The sequence below is a fragment of the Ailuropoda melanoleuca genome, chromosome 1 (assembly GCF_002007445.2).
Source record: "Ailuropoda melanoleuca isolate Jingjing chromosome 1, ASM200744v2, whole genome shotgun sequence".
Taxonomy (NCBI): Eukaryota; Metazoa; Chordata; class Mammalia; order Carnivora; family Ursidae; genus Ailuropoda; species Ailuropoda melanoleuca.
The window spans coordinates 157,690,260-157,713,238 of NC_048218.1; the positions used below are offsets into that span (position 1 = coordinate 157,690,260).

Genomic DNA, 22,979 nt, shown 5'->3' on the forward strand with positions numbered 1-22,979 from the left:
TACATCAGAATCCGGGGATGTACTGTATGGTGATTAACATAATATAATAAAAAAAATCATTAAAAAAAAAAGAAAGCTGATGCACGTCGTTTCCCTCTTTCAAAGACCACACTCCTGTACTATCTGCAAGCAAAATTTTATGACACATAAAATGTAAATTGTTCCTTAATGCTCTCATTGATGTCTTCAAAACACATGCTAGATAGTGATTAAAATCTGTATCCTAAACTCACAACTCTTTGTGGCATCAATATTCAAACTCTTTCCTCAATCCTTTCATAAAGCTCCTGTTCTCTGGAAAGGTAGAAGCTTTATGAACAGACTGGAGCAAGTGTTCAATTCTCCCAGTTGTGAACTTCACCACTTGGTATCTGCACCCATCATCACCATGATCACCTCACTCTTCAAAAGTTTAATTATTAGCCATTCTGCCTGATTCTCTGACCCAACTATAGAATTCCAGGACACTTTCCTACTTTGACCATTATTCCTACCTAGTGATTCCCCTATTTTATTATCTCCACCTGAAATGAAGGCTGAGCAGACAGTTCTGTACATCTGTGCCTCTTACCATATATGGACATCAGATATAAATAGAATCAATTTTGTGGAGAAACATTTGGCTTCTTAAGGAGCATAGTCATCACAGGGCTGAGATTTAGTAGAAGATGTGAAATAAAAGCATCATCTTGAGCTTTCTCAAATAGGATCAATCTTGGCATAAAATTGGGAAGTCCGATTGCTGGATCATAGGGTAGCTCAATTTTTAACTTTTTAAGGGAACTCCACACTGTTTTCCAGAGTGGCTGTACCAACTTGCATTCCCACCAACAGTGTAAGAGGGATCCCCTTTCTCCACATCCTCCCCAACATTTGTTGTTTCTTGCCTTGTCAATTTTTGCCATTCTAACTGGCGTAAGGTGGTATCTCAAGGTGGTTTGCATTTGAATTTCCCTGATGGCTAATGAGTTCGAACATTTTTTCATGTGTATGTTAGCCATTTGTATGTCTTCATTGGAAAAGTGTCTGTTCATATCTTCTGCCCATTTTATGATTTGTTTATTAGTTTATTGAGTTTGAGAAGATCTTTATAGATCTTGGATGTCAGCCTTTTATCTGTACTGTCATATGCAAATATCTTCTCCCATTCCGTGGGTTGCCTCTTTGTTCTGTTGACAGTTTCCTTTGCTGTGCAAAAGATTTTTATCTGGATGAAGTCCCAAAAGTTCATTTTTTCTTTTGTTTCCCTTGCCTTTGCAGACGTGTCATGGAAGAAGTTGCTGTGGCCGATGTCAAAGAGTTGCAGCCTGTGTTCTCCTCTAAGATTTTGATGGTTTCCTGTCTCACATCCAGGTCTTTTATCCATTTGGAGTTTATCTTTGTGTATGGTGTGAGAGAGTGGTCAAGTTTCATTCTTCTGTATATAGCTGTCCAATTTTCCCAGCACCATTTATTTATTGAAGAGACTGTCTTTTTTCCACTGGATGTTTTTTCTGCTTTGTCAAAGATTAGTTGACCATAGAGTCGAGGGTCCATTTCTGGCATCTGTATTCTGTTCCATTGGTCTGTGTGTCTGTTTTTGTAACAGGCCATACTGTCTTGGTGATCACAGCTTTGTAGTATAGCTTGAAATCAAGCAACGTGATACCCCCAGCTTTGCTTTTCTTTTTCAACATTTCCTTGGTGATTTGGGGTCTTTTCTGGTTCCACACAAATTTTAAGATTGTTTGTTCCAGCTCTTTGGAAAATGGCATTGGTATTTTGATCGGGATGGCACTGAAAGTGTAGGTTGCTCTGGGTAGCATAGACATTTTAACTATGTTTATTCTTCCGATCCATGAGCATGGGATGTTTTTCCATATTTTTGTGTCTTCTTCAATGTCTTTCATCAGTGTTCTGTAGTTTCTAGAATATAGATCCTTTAATTATCTGCTTAAATTTATCCCGAGATATCTTATGGGTTTTTGGTGCTTTTGTAAATGGAATCGATTCCCTAATTTCTCTTTCTTCAGTCTCATTGTTCGTGTATAGAAATGCAACTGATTTCTGAGCATTGATTTTGTATCCTGCCACATTACTGAATTGTATAAGTTGTAGTAATTTTGGGGGGGGGAGGTCTTTGGGTTTTCCATATAAAGTATCATGTCACCTGCAAAGAGAGAGAGTTTGACTTCTTCTTTGCCAATGTGAATACATTTTATTCTTTTTTGTTGTCTGATTGCTGTTGCTAGGACTTCTAGTACTATGTTGAACAATAATGGCAAGAGTGGGCATCCTTGTCATGTTCCTGATCTTAAGGGAAAGGCTTTCAACTTTTCCCCATTGAGAATGATATTCGCTGTAGGTTTTTCATAGGTGGTTTTTATGAAATTGAGAAATGTGCCCTCTATCCCTACACTCTGAAGGGTTTTAATCAGGAAAGGATGCTTGTGGGACTTCATCAAGATAAAAAGTTTCTGCACAGCCCAGGAAACAGTCAAAAAAACTAAGAGGCAGCCCACGGAATGGGAAAAGATATTTGCAAATGACACTACAGGTAAAAAACTGGTATCCAAGATCTATAAAAGAACTTCTCAAACTCAATACAGGAGAAACAAATAATCAAATCAAAAAATGGGCAGAAGATATGAACAGACACTTTTCCCATGAAGACATACAAGTGGCTTAGCATACACATGAAAAAATGTTCAAACTCATTAGCCATCAGGGAAATTCAAATCAAAACCACATTGAGATACCACCTTATGACAGTTAGAATGGCAGAAATTGACAAGGGAAGAAACAACAAATGTTGGGGAGGATGTGGAGAAAGGGGATCCCTCTTACACTGTTGGTGGGGATGCAAGTTGGTACAGCCACTTTGGAAAACAGTGTGGAGTTCCCTTAAAAAGATAAAAATAGAGCTACCCTATGATCCTGCAATTGCACTACTGGGTATGTACCCCAAAGATACAGATGTAGTGAAGAGAAGGGCCATATGCACCCCAATGTTCCTAGCAGCATTGTCCACAATAGCTAAATTGTGGAAGGAGGCAAGGTGCCCTTCGACAGATGACTGGATTAAGAAGATGTGGTCCACATATACAATGAAACATTACTCAGCCATCAGAAAGAATGATTACCCAACATTTGCAGCAACATGAATGGGACTGGAGGAGATTATGCTAAGTGAAATAAGTCAAGCAGAGAAAGACAATTATCATATGGTTTCACTCATTTATGGAACATAAGAAATAGCAGGAAGATCGGTAGGAGAAGGAAGGGAAGAATGAAGGGAGGGCAAAAAGAAGGGGGAATGAACCATGAGACATTATGGACTCTGGGAAACAAACTGAGGGCTTCAGAGGGGAAGGGGGTGAGGGATTAGGATAGGCCGGTGATGGGTATTAAGGAGGGCACACATTGAAAGGTGCACTGGGTGTTATACGCAAATAATGAATCACGGAACACTACATCAAAAACTTAGAATATACTGTATGGTGACTAACATAACATAATAAAAAATTATTATTAAAAAAAAGGAAAGGATGCTGTATTTTGTCAAATGCTTTTTCTGCATCAATTGAGAGGATCATACGGTCCTTGTCTCTTCTCTTATTAATGTGATCTATCACACCGATCGATTTGCGAATGTTGAACCATCCTTGCATCCCAGGAATGAATCCCACTTGGTCATGATGGATAATCCTTTTAATGTACTGTTGGATCCTATTAGCTAGGATCTTGTTGAGAATTTTGGCATACATATTCACAATGGATATCGGTTTATAATTCTCTTTTTGATGGGGTTTTTGCCTGGTTTGGGGATCAAAGTAATCCTGGCCTCATAGAGTGCGTTTGGTAGTTTTCCTTCTCTTTCTATTTTTTGAAACAGCTTCAGGAGAATAGGTATTATTTCTTCTTTGACTGTTTGGTAGAATCCCCAGGGAATCCATCAGGCCCTGGACTCTTGTTTTTTTGCGAGTTTTTTGATCACTGCTTCAATCTCTTCATGATTAATTGGTCTGTTTAGATCATCAGTTTCTTCTGTTTCAGTCTTGGTAGTTTCCAGGTTTCCAGGAAGGCATCCATTTCTTCCAGGTTGTTTAATTTATTGGCATATAGTTGTTGATAATAGTTTCTAATGATTTGTGCATGGGTTAGGCCTGTTCTGCTGCTCCATCCCCAGCTTCTTAAGGTGTTATTAATTTGGGTCCTTTCTCTATTCTTTTGAATAAGTCTGGCCAGTGGCTTATCGATTTTATTTATTCTTTCAAAGAATCAGCTTCTAGTTTTGTTGATCTGCTCTATTGTGTTTCTGGTTTCTAATTCATTGACCTCTGCTCTAATCTTGATCAGTTGTCTTTTTGTGCATGGGTTAGGCCTGTTCTGCTGCTCCATCCCCAGCTTCTTAAGGTGAGAATATAAGGACTGCATTTTTGATTGTTCTGTTCTTTGAGTGAGGCTTGGATGGCTATGTATTTTCCCCTTAGGACCGCCTTGGCAGTGTCCCATAGGTTTTGGACCGATGTGTTTTCATTCTCATTGGTTTCCATAAATTGCTTAAGTTCTCTTTTAATTTCCTGGTTTACCCAATCATTCTTATGCAGGGTGGTTCTCAGCTTTGAAGTGTTTGAGTTTCTTCCAAATTTTTCTTTGTGATTGAGTTCCAGTTTCAAAGCATTGTGGTCTGAGAATATGCAGGGAATAATCTCAGTCTTTTGGTATCAGTTGAGACCTGTTTTTGACCCAGTATATGGTCTATTCTGGAGAACATTCCATGTGCATTTGAAAAGAATGAGTATTCTGTTGTTCTAGGGTATAGTGTTCTGTATATATCTATGAGGTCCATCTGGTCCAGTATGTCATTCAAAGCTCTTGTTTCTTTGTTGATTTTCTGCTTAGATGATCTGTCTATTCCTGAGAGTGAAGTGTTGAGGTCCCCTACTATTAACGTAGTATTATCTATATGTCTCTTTATTCTGGTTAAGAGTTGGCTGTTCTATCTAGCTGCCCCTTGTTGGGGGCATAGATATTTATAATCATTAGATCCACTTGTTGGATACACCCTTTAAGAAAATATGGTATCCTTCTGTATCTCTAACTACAGTCTTTAGCTTAAAATGTAATCTGTCTGATATGACAGTTGCTACCCAGCTTTCTTTTTAGGTCTGTTGGCATGAAAAATGTTTCTCCATCCCTTCACTTTCAGTCTGGATGTGTCTTTAGGTTCAAAATGAATCTCTTGTGGACAGCATATGGATGGGTCATGTCTTTTTATCCAATCTGCAACCCTGTGGCGTTTTATGGGAGCATTTAGGCCATTCACATTGAGAGTGATTATTGAGAGATATTATTTTAATGTCGTCATGTTGCCTGTGGAGTTCTTATTTCTATAGATTGTCTCTGTAAATTTCTGTTCCCTATCACTCTTGGGGTCTTTTTACTTTTATAGAACCCCCCTTAATATTTCTTGTAGGGCTGGCTTGGTGGTCACATATTCTTTCAGTTTCTGCTGGTCTTGGAAGCTCCTTGTCTGTCCATCCATTCTGAATGACAGCCTGCTGAATAAAGTATCCTTGGTGGCATGTTCTTCTCATTTAGTCCTCTGAATATGTCTAAGAATACACAACTTGAATAGAACTTTAACAAGTAAAGAGACTGGATTGGTAATCAAAAATTCATGCACAATGAAAAGTCCAGACTCAGATGGCTTCACTGATGAATTCTACCAAACATTTAAAGAAATAGAAATAATATCGATTTTTCACAAATTTTCTCAAAAAATGTAAAAGGAGAAAATACTCCCCAAGTCAGTCTATGAGGCCAGTATTATCTAGATACCAAAACCAAAAAATCACAAGAAAGCTATAATCCAATATCTCTGATGAGTATGTATACAAAAGTTCTCAAAAAATACTAGCTATAAAGCAACATATAAAAATAATTATACACCATGACAAAGTGAGATTTATTCCAGAAATGCAAGGTTGCTTTACTATCTGAAAATTAATTAATGTAATATACCATATCAATAGAATAAAAACAAAACCACACATCACTTCAATAAACTCAGAAAAAGCATTTGACAAATCTAACACACTTTCATGATAAAAAACTTCAAAAAGCTAGGAATAGAAGGGAATCTTCTCAACCTGATAAAGGGCATTACTTAAAATCCACAGCTAACATAAGGCTTAATATTAAAAAACATGATACTTTCCCCCCAACCAAGATCAGTAACTTGACAAGGATGTCCACTTTCACCGCTTCTATTCAAAATCATACTGGAGGGGCCAAGAATTATGTACTATAAAGAAATAAAAGACATCCAGATCTTGTCTATAGAAAATTCTAAGAAATTTACTAAAACAATAAACAAGCAAACAAAATTAATAGAACTAATAAATGAGTTCATAAGGTTGCAGCATCATTACAAAAATCAATAGTTTCCATAATTTGCAATGAACAATCTGAAAATAAAATTAAGAAAAATTCAATTTATGGTAGTATCAAAAACAATAAAGTGTTCATGAATAAATTTAATGAAAGAAGTCCAAAACTTATTCTGAAAACTAAAAATCATAGCTGAAAGAAATTTAAAATATCTACATGAATGGGAAAAAATCTCCATGTTCATGGACTGGAAAATTTAATATTGTTAAGGTGGAAATACTCCCCAAATTCATGTATAGATTCAATGCACTCCCTATTAGGATCCCAGCTAACTTCTTTGTAGAAATTGACATGCTAATTCTAAAGTTTACATGGAAGTTCAAGGGATTTGAAATAGACAAAACAATCTTGGGGAAAAAATTCAAAGTAGGAAAACTCACATTTCTCAATTTCAAAACTTACTACAAAGTAACATTAATCAAGGCTGTATAGTGGTGGCATAAGGATAGACATATAGATCAAATAAATAAGATTGAGAGTCCAGAAATAATCCCATGTGTCTAGGAGCAACTGATTTTCAGCAAGAGTTCTAAGACCATTCAGTGGGGAAATAGTTCTCTCAACATATGATGCCACATGCAAAAAGGAATGAAATTGAGCCCTTACCTCATAACAGGTACACAAATTAACATACATGTAAGAACTAAAAGTATAGGGGCGCCTGGGTGGCACAGCGGTTAAGCGTCTGCCTTCGGCTCAGGGCGTGATCCCAGCGTTATGGGATAGCCCCAACATCAGGCTCCTCTGCTATGAGCCTGCTTCTTCCTCTCCTGCTCCCCCTACTTGTGTTCCCTCTCTCGCTGGCTGTCTCCATCTCTGTCAAATAAATAAATAAAATCTTAAAAAAAAAAAAAAAAGAACTAAAAGTATAAAACTCTTAGAAGAAAACATAATGAGGGGCATCTGGGTGGCTCGGTCGGTTAAGCGACCGACTCTTGATTCTGGCTCAGGTCATGATCTCAGGGTCATGAGATCAAGCCATGTGTCAAGCTCTGTGCTGGCTGTGGAACCTGCTTAAGATTCTCTCTCTCCCTATCCTTCTGCTCCTCTCCCCGTGCTCTCTTGTGTGCTCTCTCTCTCTGTCTCTCCAAAATAAATAAGTAAATCTTAAAAAAAAAAAAGTGATAAGTATCAGTGACCTGGAATTTGGCAATGAATTATTAGATATGACTAAAAGCATGAACAACAAAAGAAAAAATAGGTAAATTGGACTTCATCGAAATTTAACACTTTTGTGCTTCAAGGGCACTAGCAAGAATGGAAACAATAACCACAGAATGTGAGAAAACGTCTGCAAATCATATATGTGATGAGGGACTTGTATCCACAAGGAACTCATACAATTCAATAACACAAAGATAACTCAACTCTCCAAAGCAGGTATACCACAAATGACCAGAAATTGCATGAAAACATGCTTGACATCATTACTTATCAAGGAAATGCAAATCAAAATCACAATGAGATAGTACTTCATACACAGTAGAATGGCTACAATCAAAAAGTCAGATTATAGCAAGTGCTGACAAGAATGTGGAAAAATTGGAACCCTTATGCACTGCTGGGGGAAATGTAAAATGGTAAGGCCACAATGGAAGGCGCTCTGGCAGCTCTAAAAATAGTTATTTTGTTTTCAAATAGTTAAACATAGAGTTATTATAATACTCAGCAATCCCACTCTTATAGTCCCAAGAAAATGAAAACATATATCCAAACTAAGACTTGTACCTATACATTAATAATAGTAGTACCTATAATAGCTAATAAGTGGAAAGGACCCAATATTCCATCAGCTGATGAATAGATAAATACAATGCGGTATATCCATATACAATGGGATATTATTTGGCCATAAAAATAAGTGAAATACTGATACATGCTACAACATGGATGAACCCTGAAAACATTATGCTAAATGAAAGAAGCCAGTCACAGAAGACTATATAGTACATAATTCCATTTGCATGAAATGTCTAGAAAAAGCAAATCAATAAAAACAAAAGTAGATTGCTAATTGCTTAGGGCTGGTGGGCAAAGGAGCATTGGGAGGTGATCATTAAATAATAAATGGCTTCTTCTTGAAATAGTGAAACTGTTTGAAAATTGACTCTGGTAGTCTTTGCATATATTTGTGAATATACTAAAAATCATTGACTTGTATACTTTAAATGGATGAGCTGTATGGCATGTGAACTATAGTTCAATAATGCTGTAAAAAATCCACTTTTCAACCTATCAGTTGTAAAACTGAAAAATATTTAGAAAATTTGAAAGAACGCGTGGCCCAATATTTTTTCCTTTGAAGCCTTGTGTTAATAATACCTTTGTTTCTGATGCATTTACATGTAATTCATCAACATGGTTTCTAAGGAGGCATTTGATGACTAAAGGGACTGGCAAAACTTTTACGTGGTGAACCTTAGTTTGATGTTTTTCTTCTTTCCCTCTGAACCATGATGCTGTGCTTGACAACATTAGTTTTAACTTAGTTCTGGAAAGGGTCATTTCCAGTTCCAAACTCAGATCTCAGGAATTGCAAGGGAGTCCTACATTTTATAAAAATGCGGAACATATTATTTCCTCTGATTTGAATGATGAAGTAGATTACGTGTGACACTGATGAGCAAGATAGCAAGTTCAAACGCTTGAAGTTTTTAGCCATATGTCAAGTAACACATAGCACCCATAACATGCTATGCACTAGTTCTCTTTCTTGTGGCTGGGGCATTGGTGGGGGGTGAGAAGGGTTACCACAAGTGTCCTTCCTTGTAGAGGCAGGATGGATAATGTGGTTAGTAACCAAGAAAATATGCCTTTTTATTATGTTACCCTTAAAACTTTGAGTAGTCAGTAAGGTTTTGAAAAAAAATATTTGAAAATGATCAGTTGCATAAAGACTTTGAGAATAATGTTTGGTCCTAGCCATCAAGGGACAGCCTACCTCCTCTTCCACTCAACAGGAACCTTCCTATTATTAAGTCAGAAACAGTTCTACAACCTTTTCCATTGCTGGGGAGTAGTCATCCTTACCTCAACTGCTCCTGAGTTACTATGAGTAAATCAGATTTACTGAGGGAAGGGGAAAAGGTGAAGGGAAAACCATTCATCCCAATGAACTAATGTTATTTAGGAGTGAAGGTCCAACCTTCTACCCTCTCTGCACACACACACTTTTGCATTTGTGAGTGTGGTTGGGAAAGGATTAGAAGTGTGGGCAAAGCTAACAACAAATTTAGATTTAGGGTAGCAAGTTTGTATGTTAACTGTGCGGTAGCCATGTTGGCATTAGAAAGCTGAGGGATTCTCAGCTCCAAACATATACAGAACCACAAGGAGAAGAGTTCATAGATAGCGTTCCTTCCTTTCCTCAAAAATGAAGAGTGATTTTTTTTTTTGGTCACATCTTCTGTGATGATAGTAGTAACCACAATAACAACAAAACCAAATAGTTATTAGGGAGTATGATGTGACATACACTGGTCTAAATCTTCCATGGATAGGTAATCATATTTAACTTGCACACCATTATTGTCCACTTAGCAAATGGGGAAACTAAGTGTAAAGAGATTGAGCGCCTTGCAAAACATCATATGGCTGAGCAGCCACAGGGGAGATGTGAATCGAAGAAACAGACTTTGGAGGCCACAGGCCTCACAAGTATGTGACAGTGAAGGAGGGATCTGGGGCAAGTGAATAAGCCACATGGCCAGCATATTAATTCAACTCACCAACCATTTACTGAAAGCCTTCTATATATAATGAGTATACACATGGACCCCAAACATATCGTTTCTACCCCCATATTAAAATACAATCAATAGAATTAAATATGGATGGAAAGGAAAATTTAATTTATTTTTAGGCCTTACTTTGCTTATGGCTGGAAAGAAAGACTTTCAGTTGTGTATATATTCAATTTACAAAGAATTTAAAAAACTGATGAGACTCTGGGATTGCAGATTGCTAGAAATTATATAAAAATGACTAAAGGGTCCTATATAAAGTACCATAAAGTTAAAAGAAAACAAGTCTCCCTGCTGAGAGCCATAGCAGAGTCCTGCCTAAATTAGATCAATCATATGATTTAAACGATTTCTCTAGAGGGTGGGAAGGGGACATGAAGAAACAGGAATATTTAAAATATTTTTTTTTAAAGCCCTTCTGGAGACGTGAGAACAAACGCAGCTTGAACAATGTGGGCACCAAGCCCAAAACTGCCAAGTTGCCTTTGGGAATGAAGACAATTAACTGTGTTCCTGGATGGATAACAAAACAGACTGCTTTCCTCTTCTCCTACCTCCCCTGTAATAAATAGTCAGAGATGCATCATGTGAAAATACTGCGTCTGGGCTTTGAGGCCATATGCTGACACTGAGAATCTGAAATGGGCTGACTCATGGGTCTTGTGAATTTTTTCTTCATTGTCCTGATTAATAAGGTTTAGTTGAAGTCAAGTTATGAGAAAATTGGTTGAGAAAGAATGGATGATTTTCCTTTCTTTTCAGAAAATACCACCCAGCTTTTAATTACACATGTTGTATTTATAACAACAAGCCCATATTTTTGTTTGACTTTACTGAGAAGGGTAGTATTTTGACAATTCTTTTACCTTTCTAAGAAAGCAGGATACTTAAAAATATTACCAGGCTCTAACTGGATATGGGTCCCCAACCACATTAGAGTGGCCATTTTGACTAGAAATGAAGTTGGATAGGGGTGAGCTCACAGGGCCTTGAAACTCACAAACTTAAGTTGAAATCCTGGCTCTGTCCATTAATGGCTGTGAAATCTTGGGCAAGCTACTTAACCTCTCTGAACTTTATTACATCATTTGTAAAATGAGGATTATATGCATCACTCTGTGGTTACTTTAAGAATTAGAGGTAATGTGTATATGGATAGGAAGTATGCTGACTTTTAAACAACTGATTTTTTGTCTGATGAAGTGATTGGCTCACAGGTATGTCTACTAATCAAAATGTTTCATGATCTGACTGAGACTGCACCAGACTTTTTTCGAGTCGTTTATAAAGATCTGCTTTAGCTAAGCACTATGGACTTAGAGGAGACCCAGATATTTGTTGTTGCGCCTGCAATGCACAAAGTATAAGATGCAATAGAGAGTACCTCGGAGCTCCAAATTCCTAGCCCCTAATGTTTAGCAACAACCTTGCTACTTATTCAAGAAATATTTACTTAATTTTTGTTGTATGGCTAACATTGGCATTACAGAGGTGACCAAAACAGACAACACTTTATCCCCATAAAATTTACACTTGTTAAATGGGGTGAGGATGATGGGGGCAGAGCTACCAGGTTGGAGAGGCAAGAAACAAAGGCTATGGAGAAATATAAGACAGGGTTATAGATGGGACTGTGGATTATTTGTGCAGATCGACCTAAAAAAGAACAGATGTTTGAAGTAGCTGTTCCTTTATACAATGAAAAAAAGTGTTTCTTAGATTATTTAAATTTTTATCATTTAGTGGATTTGCCACTTCTGATTTTAATTTAGGTTTTGATTAATTACTCCAGCTGGGTTTTTTTTTTTTAATCCAAAAATCATCACTAGGTCTCCTAGGAATCCTACCTGTATTGGCAGGATTGTAAATTGAATACATTTTATGTTTTCTGCAATGTCAATAGGACTTGAGGGAAGAGATTTCTTTTCAAGGTATTTCAAGTAAAATTTTCAGTACTCTTTGGGCAAAAGGGGCTCTGTTATGGGCTGAATTGTGTCCTCCCAAAATTCACATGCTGAAGTCCTAACTCCCTAGTACCTCAGAAGGTGACTACATTTTGAAATAGAGTTTTTAAGGAGGGAAGATTAAATGAGGTCATTGGGGTGGGCTTCATGCAATATGACCAGTGTCCTTACAAGAAGAGGAGAGTAGGCCATAGGAACACACAGAAGAGTGGCTATGTGAAGACACAGGGAGAAGACAGCCATCTACAAGCCCAGGAGAGAGGCCTCTGAAGAAACCCACACTGCCACACCTGGAGCTTGTATTTCTAGCCTCCAAACTTGTGAGAGAATACATTTTTGTTGCTTCAGTCCAGCCTGTGATTCTTTCTTAAGCCAGCCCTAGCTAACTAACATATGCTCCAAAGTAATATGAAAGCCGTGTAGCCCATTTGCCTTCTCAGTCATTTATTTTTCAGGTTATGTGACATCAGTTCATAGTAAGGAGGTAGAATTATAAACATTTTTTAAACATTTATGAAGGAGTCTCAGTCTTCACCATTTAGGACCAAAGATGTGCTTTCCTACTTCAATCCTCTTGTATTTTTATTCCCTTTTGGCAGAGAGGTAAGGAATTAGACTAGGACCAGACCTCCACATTTCTTCTTTATGAAAGAGGAGAAATATTCTGGGGAAAAAAATGGTATTTCCATTTGATTTCTGAGGTCTCACTGGAATGCAACATAAAAGTTACATCCTATTCTTGGGGGCAGAGATAAATCTGAACTACCAAACTATCTTAGAAGAGATTGAAAAAACTTCATGTTTATTAATTACTTCCTTGATTTTTCATTTCTCTCTCTCCTGTGCCATAAAAAAAAAAAAAGGCAGAGAGGGTAACAGGTTAATAAACAGTATCTGTCAGCAGGGAATGATTTGGGGTGGTATAGACTAGTTCTGTCTCATTGATATCTTAGACTTTAACAGAAATTCGGAATGCTGGGCCAGCAGAGCAGGAAATTCCTTACAAGCCCCACGTCCACATCTGCTGCGTGTTTTTAAATCCATTGACTGAAGTTCAACAGTGTCCCCAAGTTTCCTCAATTACTCTGTCAGTTAGAAATTCCCTACTAGTGCCTCTTTATCTTTGGTAAATGAAAGACCCCTAAATACTTTTTTTAATCCAGAAACATCAGTACTGTAAAAATGTTTGCAAAAAGATCATGAGAATGGGACAACGTTCGTATACAGTCTGTGCCACACATATCCACACAGTTATCAGAACAGCACGTTTGTAAAGTCCGTTATATTTATAAAGTTTTTCTTAACAAATCTCTCAGGCAACCCTCAAGACAACTGTTCTAGTAAGTAGGCAGTTACTGTGCCTGTCCTACTAACTTCTGAGAGGGCGTGACAGAGGAGGAGACTAATGGCAGAGATGTCAACAAAGAGGTGGACCTAGAACCCACATCTCCTGCTTCCTATCCAGGACATTCCATTACATAAAAATACATAAACGCTGTGGCTATGTGCACGCATTTTACCTTTTTTGACAATTTGAATATATCGGCAATTTTTTAAAAATCCGGTAGTTTGAAATTATGGATCAATCAAGTGAAAAGAGTTACTTTGGTCGTACATGTAACCACTGCCTTAGGGTCTGGAGTATCTGGGACACAGGTGTGCTTTGTTATGTCGGTGGGATTCAGGGTAATTAATGTTTTCTTTCTCCTGTCGCCTATTTAGCACACAGCAAGGCCGGCCCGCTCGAGAATCCTCATGTGATCCTTGATTGCATTACAAAATATGATCAAAAGACTCTACCTCAATGGGCATGATTGTGCTGCTTGCTAAACTCAATGGCAATTTATTTAAATATGATACTCTGCAGGAGAACTCCTTCAAAGAAAAGGCACAACAGGCAGTTTATCATTTCCATGCGAGGCATTTGGAGTTATTGCCTCTTGAAAGCATTGGGGAAACAAGGATAATGCTGCTGGAAGAGTTAAAATGTGATATGATCATAAGCCCCGCTCTCTATGAACAATGCCAGTTATGTCCTAGAGTTAATAGCTTGGTGGTCCCTTCTTAACACAAATCAGCCTTCCAAACAGAGGAAAGAGATGGGTGTGGGTGGTAAGGAAATTAGGAGCATGGATTCTAGACAATAACACATCTGAGATAATCGAGTGATGCAAGCACATTACTATTCAGTGTGTGGCAGAGTGCCGCTAATTCACTCTAAAAAGCTAACTCAGGCAAATATAAATTAAAGCATGTGCAGGACTGGGTTGTAAAAAATAAGAGCAATTAGCACTGCAGTATGTGCACATCTGCAATAATCCTGTTTGATGCATCTTCTATTAATTAACTTTATTGGAAGAAAAAAATCAGGTCAACAGAAGGAAATGCACAGCTTTTGGCCACTACAAAGCATTTCCAAACGTTGACTAAGTTTGCCATGTAAATGTGTCAAATGTCTTCCTTTAAGCCCAGAATAGAAAGGCAAAATGATTCTTATTTGTAAAGTTGTGATTTTTACGCTCACAAAGTTTAATCTTTAGGAGTGCGTTATGACAACTTTTGTTCGTGTACTAATTTTTCTGCCTGGTAACGTGTTTCCTGTGTTTATGGGAGGAGGGAAACTACGTTGAAAAGTAGATTGAATAATTTCATTTATTTATACATGAACTGCAACCTGATCAAATCTACGATTTGGAATATGGCACGTGAAAAATTGTAATTATGCTCCTGAATCTGGAAAACGTCATTATATAACTTTTTTCCAATAATATGTTTTAAACATTTCTATGTTCAAGTACAGAAAGTAAGATTTTAGATCTAAACTAATATATAAAAATTCAATTAGGGTGGAAAGTGTTTTTAGACTGCAATAATTAATCCTTTTCGAAGTATAAAAATAATTTAGCTCCGACTTAATAGGTTGTTAAATGTTTCTCACTAAAGGATTGTTATTTTACCAGGAGTTTCTGAAATCACTAGTGTAGGCAGTTGAATTATCAGTGTTCAATAAATTGAAATGTATATTGAGAAATGAGTACTTCTTAAATATATCATCCATTATGTCGCATTCTTACAGTCTATTTGCTTTTAAAACAGAGCTCTAAAATGAAAAAAAACTAGATTTGGTGAGGTAATGTCTATATCTAAAAACAAAAATTATTTTTCTTAATTAAAATTGGAAGCAGTTTATGCTCTCTGATTCAATTCTTTATCTTTCAGATTCCAAATGTGCTTACTTTAAGTATCTGATACATTGGGTTCTTACCACCTTTCTTTTTCATTTACGAAGAAAGCAAATAATATGATGGTAAGTGAAGCAATACATAAATTTATCATTGTTTTGTAATTATTTTCACAAAACTCCAGTGCAACAGAAATACTTTTAAAGTATACTATTACTGTTATATGATAATTCACTTTGAACGATACCATCAAGGATGTATCTATAATACAAAAATTGTAAATCTTTCTCAATTTATAGATTTCAAAAATTTAAAGCATTGTACTGAATGGAATGATATAATTTGCTATGAAGTAGGCTTAAATTGTGATAATAACTTATGTATTTAATAATTTTTAAAAGTAAAACCACTTTTAATATAGATGTTTTCATTAAAAATTCAAAATACGTTTTCTGCACTAAATAGTAATTAAATATTAAAATGGAAACAACAGTCGAGTATAAGTTCTTGAGGAAAAGTGTTACACTGTTTGAATCAATTCCATACAATGTAATTACAAATGGGATTAAATGTTTTCATCAATAGGAATTTACTCTGATTTATGAATTTCAGTTTCTACAGGATTATATGTGAGATAATATTTGGGAAACATCACCTTAAAAATATATATATACACTACAGCGATTGAACTTTTGCCTTCTGTGTTATGTACATAGAGGAAACTTTATTTCCTGAGACCTAATCTGTGTGAATAACCTGGATCTCTGTCCTCTTAAGTGAAATCAGTAAAATAGATGCACTTGAAAGCATTGTTTCTCCATACACCAAAAGCAAAGATTGTACAAGTGAATATTACTTCTAAAAATTCATTTAAGAATACAATTTTTATAAAGTTCCTACCGATAAATACATCTATATCATGGATCAAAATCTGCATTGTCATTTTAAAAGACTTTAGTAATTTTTGTCTATGGATTAAGTTTAGGCAAGAATTGGTGCTTATGAAGAGTATTATTTTATAGTAAGTCAATGTGAGTATTAATGTCTCAGATAAATTGCACTAATCGTGTGTGCCCTCTACCACATCCTCCTGTCAATACTGTGGGGGTTTTTTTGTTGTTTTGTTTTGTTTTGTTTTTTTAATACTTGCATGTATGTGGGCTGGGTGCTACCTGTCATTCTTCAGAGGTCTAAAGTCCCTTGGACATAGAGCCAGATCAGAGCTTCCGCATTAACTCTCAATTTCCTGGCTTTTTGAGGGCTTCGGCAGACCCATAATGTTTCTTTAACATTGGGGTTTTTTTGTGGTTTAATATTTCTAAAAGCAGTAAATTATTTCCAGCATATGTAAAAAAGACAAATTTCTCTGTGGTTAGTGACCACAAAACAAAACAAGAAACAGAAATACTTCAGAGAATGAATCCTAAGAAAAGTTTCAAGTTATAAACCCTCACTTTGATGTCATATGTGAAAAAGGAAATTTTGATGAAGAATTGTGAACTAATACCTTAAAGAAGTCTCGAAGCCAATATACATTCTTGTATTTATTATTTTCATTATCAGTAATAAGCATGCTAATTGTACGTAAACATATACACTCATTGTCCCTCATAGACATATAACATAGCTATGAACTACTGAATAAGATGAATATTGACAAATAAAGATAGCTTATGAATTATTTAAGATAGAAATAATCTTTGATCCAAGGGATAAATAACAAATGCCTTCCTTTAACAAGAAAATAGTAAACTATTAGCAAATGACTTTTAAAAGCAGAGATGTTATCGACTTATCACTGCTTTTGCATTTGCTCCCAGATTTCGAGTTTTTATTTTTGTTTTTTAACTCTAGTAATTTGAAGTTTAGAATAAGTTTTTGGATTTTTAAAGATGTTTTATTTCACAATTTTTAAGTTATAATTTTTTAGAAAATACAACATTTTAATAGATCTTATAGATTTAAAATGTGGCCATCTGACAGAAAATGTCTTGATAAATTACTTTGCAATTGTAATTTAAAACTGTATTTTACTGAAACATCATCAGAGATATTAGATCACAGAATGACAGAATGATAATGCTTGTGATAAAATCTACCATTCTCACCAATCTTAGAGAACCTGATGCCCAGATAAATTCAGTTGGCAAATAACACAGCTAGTAAGTGGTGGAGTTTAGACTAGACTTGTTCTCTTTTCATTTATATCCTAAACTAACTCAACTACACATCACAAATGGAACTTTCATTTACGGCAGAATCAATAATGCAAGAAGACCTCATAACCTCAAAACAAAGATACATATGCCAATGAAAAGGCCAGGTTTCAGGGTTGGATTGCTCTGTGTAAAAGACGAGCAAAAATGCTTAGATTATCTAATAAAGCAGGAAAAAATCTTGAGTATCTTTCATCATTTCATGTTGCTAAAACTTCACCTTCTTTCTCCAATGTGGCTTCATTTGTAGAGAGAGCACAAAGCAATGGCGATTTCATGGAAGAGAGAGACTGACAATGATAAGATGTGATACACATTCTAGACTCTCAGACGCAGGCAAAATAAGATCAACGAGTTTTTCACTTCTTTTCATCATTACTCCTGCTTGTTTATGCATATTTCTTCTGGAGCAGATCAAAACTAAGCGGAGAACCTAGATGGTATGTACAGATAAAGAAAATGGGCATATCACAAAGATTTCTACCCCTGATATGGTAAAACCAATGTTATATAAGGAACAGCTTTTTCTAAACTTTCTAAATTACATATCTTGGATCTGAGAATTTCTAAACTTAGAAAACAAGAAAGATACACACCCAAGATATTTTTCTTTTTATGTATAACTGACAGTAAGATGGACTAATGACAGCTTCAGGATGTATGATACTAGAATTGCTCCAGAACTTTTTTTTTTTTTTGGCTTTTGGCTTTTGGTAATAATCCTTCACTTGGCCAGATAGGTTCCACGTTAGAAACTCAAAAGGAATATAAGATGAAGGAAAGAAAATTGAAACAAATAAGTCTTTGTTTAATAAATTATTTTGTTTCAAATGTACAATTATTCTCAGATGAAAACCATAGTCTCATTTATTATGAAGTCCTCTCTATTAAAAATATATATACATACTCCCTCCGGAATAAAATACATAAGTGACTTTACTTGCAAAAGCAGAGTTGAGATCCCTGCCCCACTGAATTTTAAAATTAAAAGTAAATTATGAGATGGTGTCCCAAGAGGATATTAAAACATGAATGTTCAGTGGCATATCACAGCCAGAATTGTCAAACATGGAGTTAACAGTAAATCATATGGTGATGCCAAGGAATAATCCAGATTCAAGGCTCTTTCAGATTAATAACTGTGAGGATGAAGCCAGTGACTGTGCTTGAAATGATGAGCAAAACAAAATGCCAGGAAAGAAAAAGATAGTTTTAAGTAAGATAAAAATGAAAAATTCTTTTAACTTTTAAAATATGCAAATAGCTTAAAGAATTTACATATATATATACATAAACACATATCGCATTAAATCTATGCTTCCTGGCTGAGATCAACACATGCTCTCTTACTTATAAGGAATGGAATTTAAAGATCATACTTCCACTTTCTATGTGCAAGGGATATTTCTTTTGTATTTTAGACTCACTGATTTTTCTGAAGAAGGCCCACACATTTCTTTGTCTTAAACATTTCCGAAGTTGCTACTCTATTCTCCTTCCTTGCGTTGGAACCTTGTTTATGTGCACAAGGGTGCCATTTCTTAGAGATTTTCACCCTGAAAGGGCAAGGAGCAGATAGGTGGGATGTCAAAGAAACACAGCCATGCTAATGGTCTGGTAGATGTTACTACTGTTTCCAGCAGTAACAAAGACTCCACTGTGTGCCCTCAGGTGAGTCACTTAACCTGCTGTGTCACAACTGCTCCATCTGCAAATTAGATAATCACCTTTGCCACCCTCTTCCTCTCAGGGTTGTTTTGGGAATGTCATAACTGGTCATTTGTTTGATCTATTCAAGAAGCACTCCATGCCCTTGGACCCCTGAATGTGCATACTCAAGTGCAAGCCCAGCTACGAAGCAGCATCCAGCAGGAATGTTTCCTTACTGAAAGAGACAAAGGGCAGCCCACTGAAGAATGCCAGACCCAAATGACATCTTGAAGGCCTTTGATACTCTCAGATGAAAGGCTTTATATAAAAATAAAGTATTGTTATTACCTAGGCAAAAAAAAAATGCATGCATTTTCTGTCAGCATTCAAGAGCCATACGTAGTGGTGCCCTCTGCCCCCCTTTGATATTTCGTTTGCATTTAGTTTGATGACAATATAGATAAATTCTGTATTTGGTGCCATCGGACCTGGGTTGCATTTCAGTGTGTGGAAAATGACGAAATGAAAAAGAGAAGCCTTTGAAAGAAAGTGAAAATAAATGTAATAGCCAAAAGCCAAATAATAGTCATAGTGTATTTAAAGTCTATTAAAGAGCAGCAGTCAGGGTATCAAATGCACACTCTCTCATCCTCTGTGGTCAGCCTACTACGTGGACCACCTGCCTTAAATTACACAAGTTCACCGCATCCCTGGAGTGAGGAGGAAGGCAGGAGAAGAATGGGGGTGGAGAATCGGCTTTCTCCATTCATATTAATCATGCCAAATTTAAAATAGTTTGAGAATACTTCTTTTCAATTCACAATCAATTATATTTAAATCTCCAAGCCACCACTCTTGGGTTTGGAATTATGTATGCATATATATGCAATAAGTAAATAACTTGGAGTTTCAGTTTTTCAGTAGATTCTGACTGACATACACTTTTTAGTTACCAGTGTTCATACTGTCTTAGGAGGTGATGGGGTAATGTAGAGCTCTGTAGAGCCTAGGAATATAGGAAAATGGAACTCTAACTGGCTGCGGCAGAAAAGACCCTTCTGGATAAACTGCTCCTATTTGGCTAAGAAGCACATGTGGAGACTCTGTATTTGGGTCTTTGACAGAAATCAAGTGCAATCAATTTTATAGACATGAAAACATACTGAACACAAGCAAGCCAGATTTCCTATTAAATTTGACTTTTGCAGCTTTTGAGGTGCCAAGGCTGCTACCCATGGTTGTGAGGGATGTTCATTGAATAAGGGCACTTGTTCCATGGGGTGATGGGGCCTGAAGTCAGCCCTGCTCTGATAGGCAAGCTGTAAGCCCTGGAAGAAAGGGATCCCTTTACTTCTTCACATAAAGAAATCATACAGGCAAATGACAACTGTGGGCTCCATACAGAAAGACACACTAAAATACTTAAGTTAAAATGAATGCCTGAATCTCAATGTTTTAATACATGTCTTCGTTTGTGCTTATTTGGGCTTTTATTCTAAACCTGAGAGATAAGTATATGAATCACCCCACCATCATAGTATGGGACTGTCATATTGTAATTGGGGGGGAGGGCGTTCTTTTAGATGTGAATTCTGCCTCTCTGCCTCAGTTTTTCTGATAGTATAATGGTGATTTTCAAATCCACAAAAATGTCATATGGCAGATACTAAGCAAACTGCTGGGATTCTACTAGTGAGCTCGATAGGCACAAAAAGCTTAAAGTCTAATAAGCTACTATAATCTATAGGATGTTGCTACAGATTAATGAATGTGCATTGGAAAGAAAGAAAAGTAGCAAAGGCCAAAAGAAAATGTTCTTAGAGTCACTTTTACTCTCGGTTCTAAAGTTTCCACTCTGAGAATGCTAAATGAATGCAGAATGAACCACTTTTGCCTCTCCACGTCTGTTCTTCCACAAGTTGGGGGGCCCTAATTTTCTGCACCACCCCAGAACATCAAAGAAAACCTCTTGTTGTGGCCTTCAGCACACACACAGCAAAGAGCCACAGGTGAGACCAACCTTCTGTGATTAGAGGTTCCTTTGTTTGTTATGATGAACATGACAGTCACTTTTATATAGCCGTTAGACTTACACTTACGAGAGGCCCCCAAGAAATGTTTGTTGACTGAATAATCATGTGTTTGTTTAATTGAAGGCAGTGTCATAGTGGCCACCCACACAGCCTTGTCACTTGGGGAAAAATGGTTGGGGAAGAGTGAACATTTCGAAATTGCCTCTGCAGATCTACGTGATATTTAAACTCTACTATGAAGATCAGACAATTGAGTAGATCTTTCACAGGAGTAAATGTGGCTCCACAGGTGAGAAAGTGCACACACTCTTTACCTAGGGTGTTACTTTTCAGAACTGTGCTACCTGCAACTTGATTTCAAATTGTTCGTTGCATTAGTAACTCACGAAAACAAAACCCAGTAGGAAAGCATGTCAGACTTAAGAATAGCATCACAGATCGCAAATTGAAAAGGCCTCTGGGATCATTTGCACAGAGTAGGAAAACCACTTATGATCACTCTCCTTTGGTTCTGCCTCATTCCATAATTACTCCGTGGGGCAAACTACACTCCTGGTTTTTCTGCCCAACAAACAGTTCCTGCACATGCTAGTTAAATTATCTTTCTTTTTCCAACAGTCTTGAATTTGTAAGAGTATTCTTAGTGGTAATTATCCTTATAAGAGGCAAAAATAATAGTCTCGGGGCATTTTTCCACAAACAAGGCTTTGTATCAGTAATTGTAAAAATCAGAATAAAATAATTCATATTTCATAATTTCATATTTGTATTCATAATATTACTATTAGAATTTTTAGTAAAAATAAAGACATACCCATTTTCATTCTTCAGCAATGAAAGGATAAAACAGCTAAATAGGATTCTGGTCTTTACAATTTACCAGGTGTTGTATCTATATGCAGAGAGGTGTCCAGCCTCACTTACTAACAGTCATGGTCCTGTTATCTGCTTTGTTTATGCAAAACTGTAGTAAAAGAGAAAAATAGTGAACCCTAGGGAATAGCTGATCAGCTAGAAGTAAATGGGTAGGTCTTACAGTCAGGCCAATTCTGGAGTTTATTATCCTGCTTAAAATTTTGAAACCACGCTCCCAAGTAAAGAAATGAGCACAGACTAGGCCCAGTTAGTCTTGGGCAAGTATCTTAAACAGTTTGGACTCCAGAGTCCTTCACTGTAAATTAAGTGGGTTATCAATCAAGGAAGGTATGTAAATCACCATCAGGCTAATGTTGACACTGAGAACCTCTTGTCTAGGGAAGCAGAAAACCAGGTACACAAAGAAACTCTTGAAAGCATTGTGAAGGGAACCACAAGAAAAACTGGAAATGATGACAATGAAATCAAACCAACTATCAGGGTTTATCAGAGGATTGGTCCAAAAGTAGCAGCTGACCAACAAATTAACCTGCAATTCAACAGTTAAAGTTTGATGTCATTTTTTAGAAATCAAAAGTCCTATGGAAGCTGTAAGTGAAAAATAAGCTAAAGCTTATCAGTGGAAAAAGTAGCCACCTAAGAGACCCTAGTTATATTTTGGTGATTATTCCAACTTGCACATCAGTCTTGTTCATCACAGCCGACTACAGAAATAGTATCACCAATGTCACCTTCTAGCATAAAGGGATAGCCCTCCACATGGCAGAATTATAAGCTGGAAAGAATTTTTGGATGAAATATTTCAGAAAAGCAATTCGTGGTAGCTATTAAAAGTTAAAAATGGCCACATCAGTGTGCACTTCCCTCCATCACCTACTGA

The 22,979-nt window shown here is 36.5% G+C and overlaps 1 protein-coding gene across 1 annotated transcript in view; it reads left to right on the forward strand.

Annotated features, from left to right (window-relative positions):
* Nucleotides 1-17,933, forward strand: part of HDAC9 (histone deacetylase 9) — a 974,909-nt gene extending 956,976 nt beyond the window's left edge. The window contains exons 26-27 of the transcript XR_004627984.1: nucleotides 15,362-15,449; nucleotides 17,791-17,933. The gene's annotated coding sequence lies outside the window, so the exon portion shown is untranslated. The remainder of the gene's footprint in view (nucleotides 1-15,361; nucleotides 15,450-17,790) is intronic.
* The last annotated feature ends 5,046 nt before the right edge of the window (nucleotides 17,934-22,979 follow it).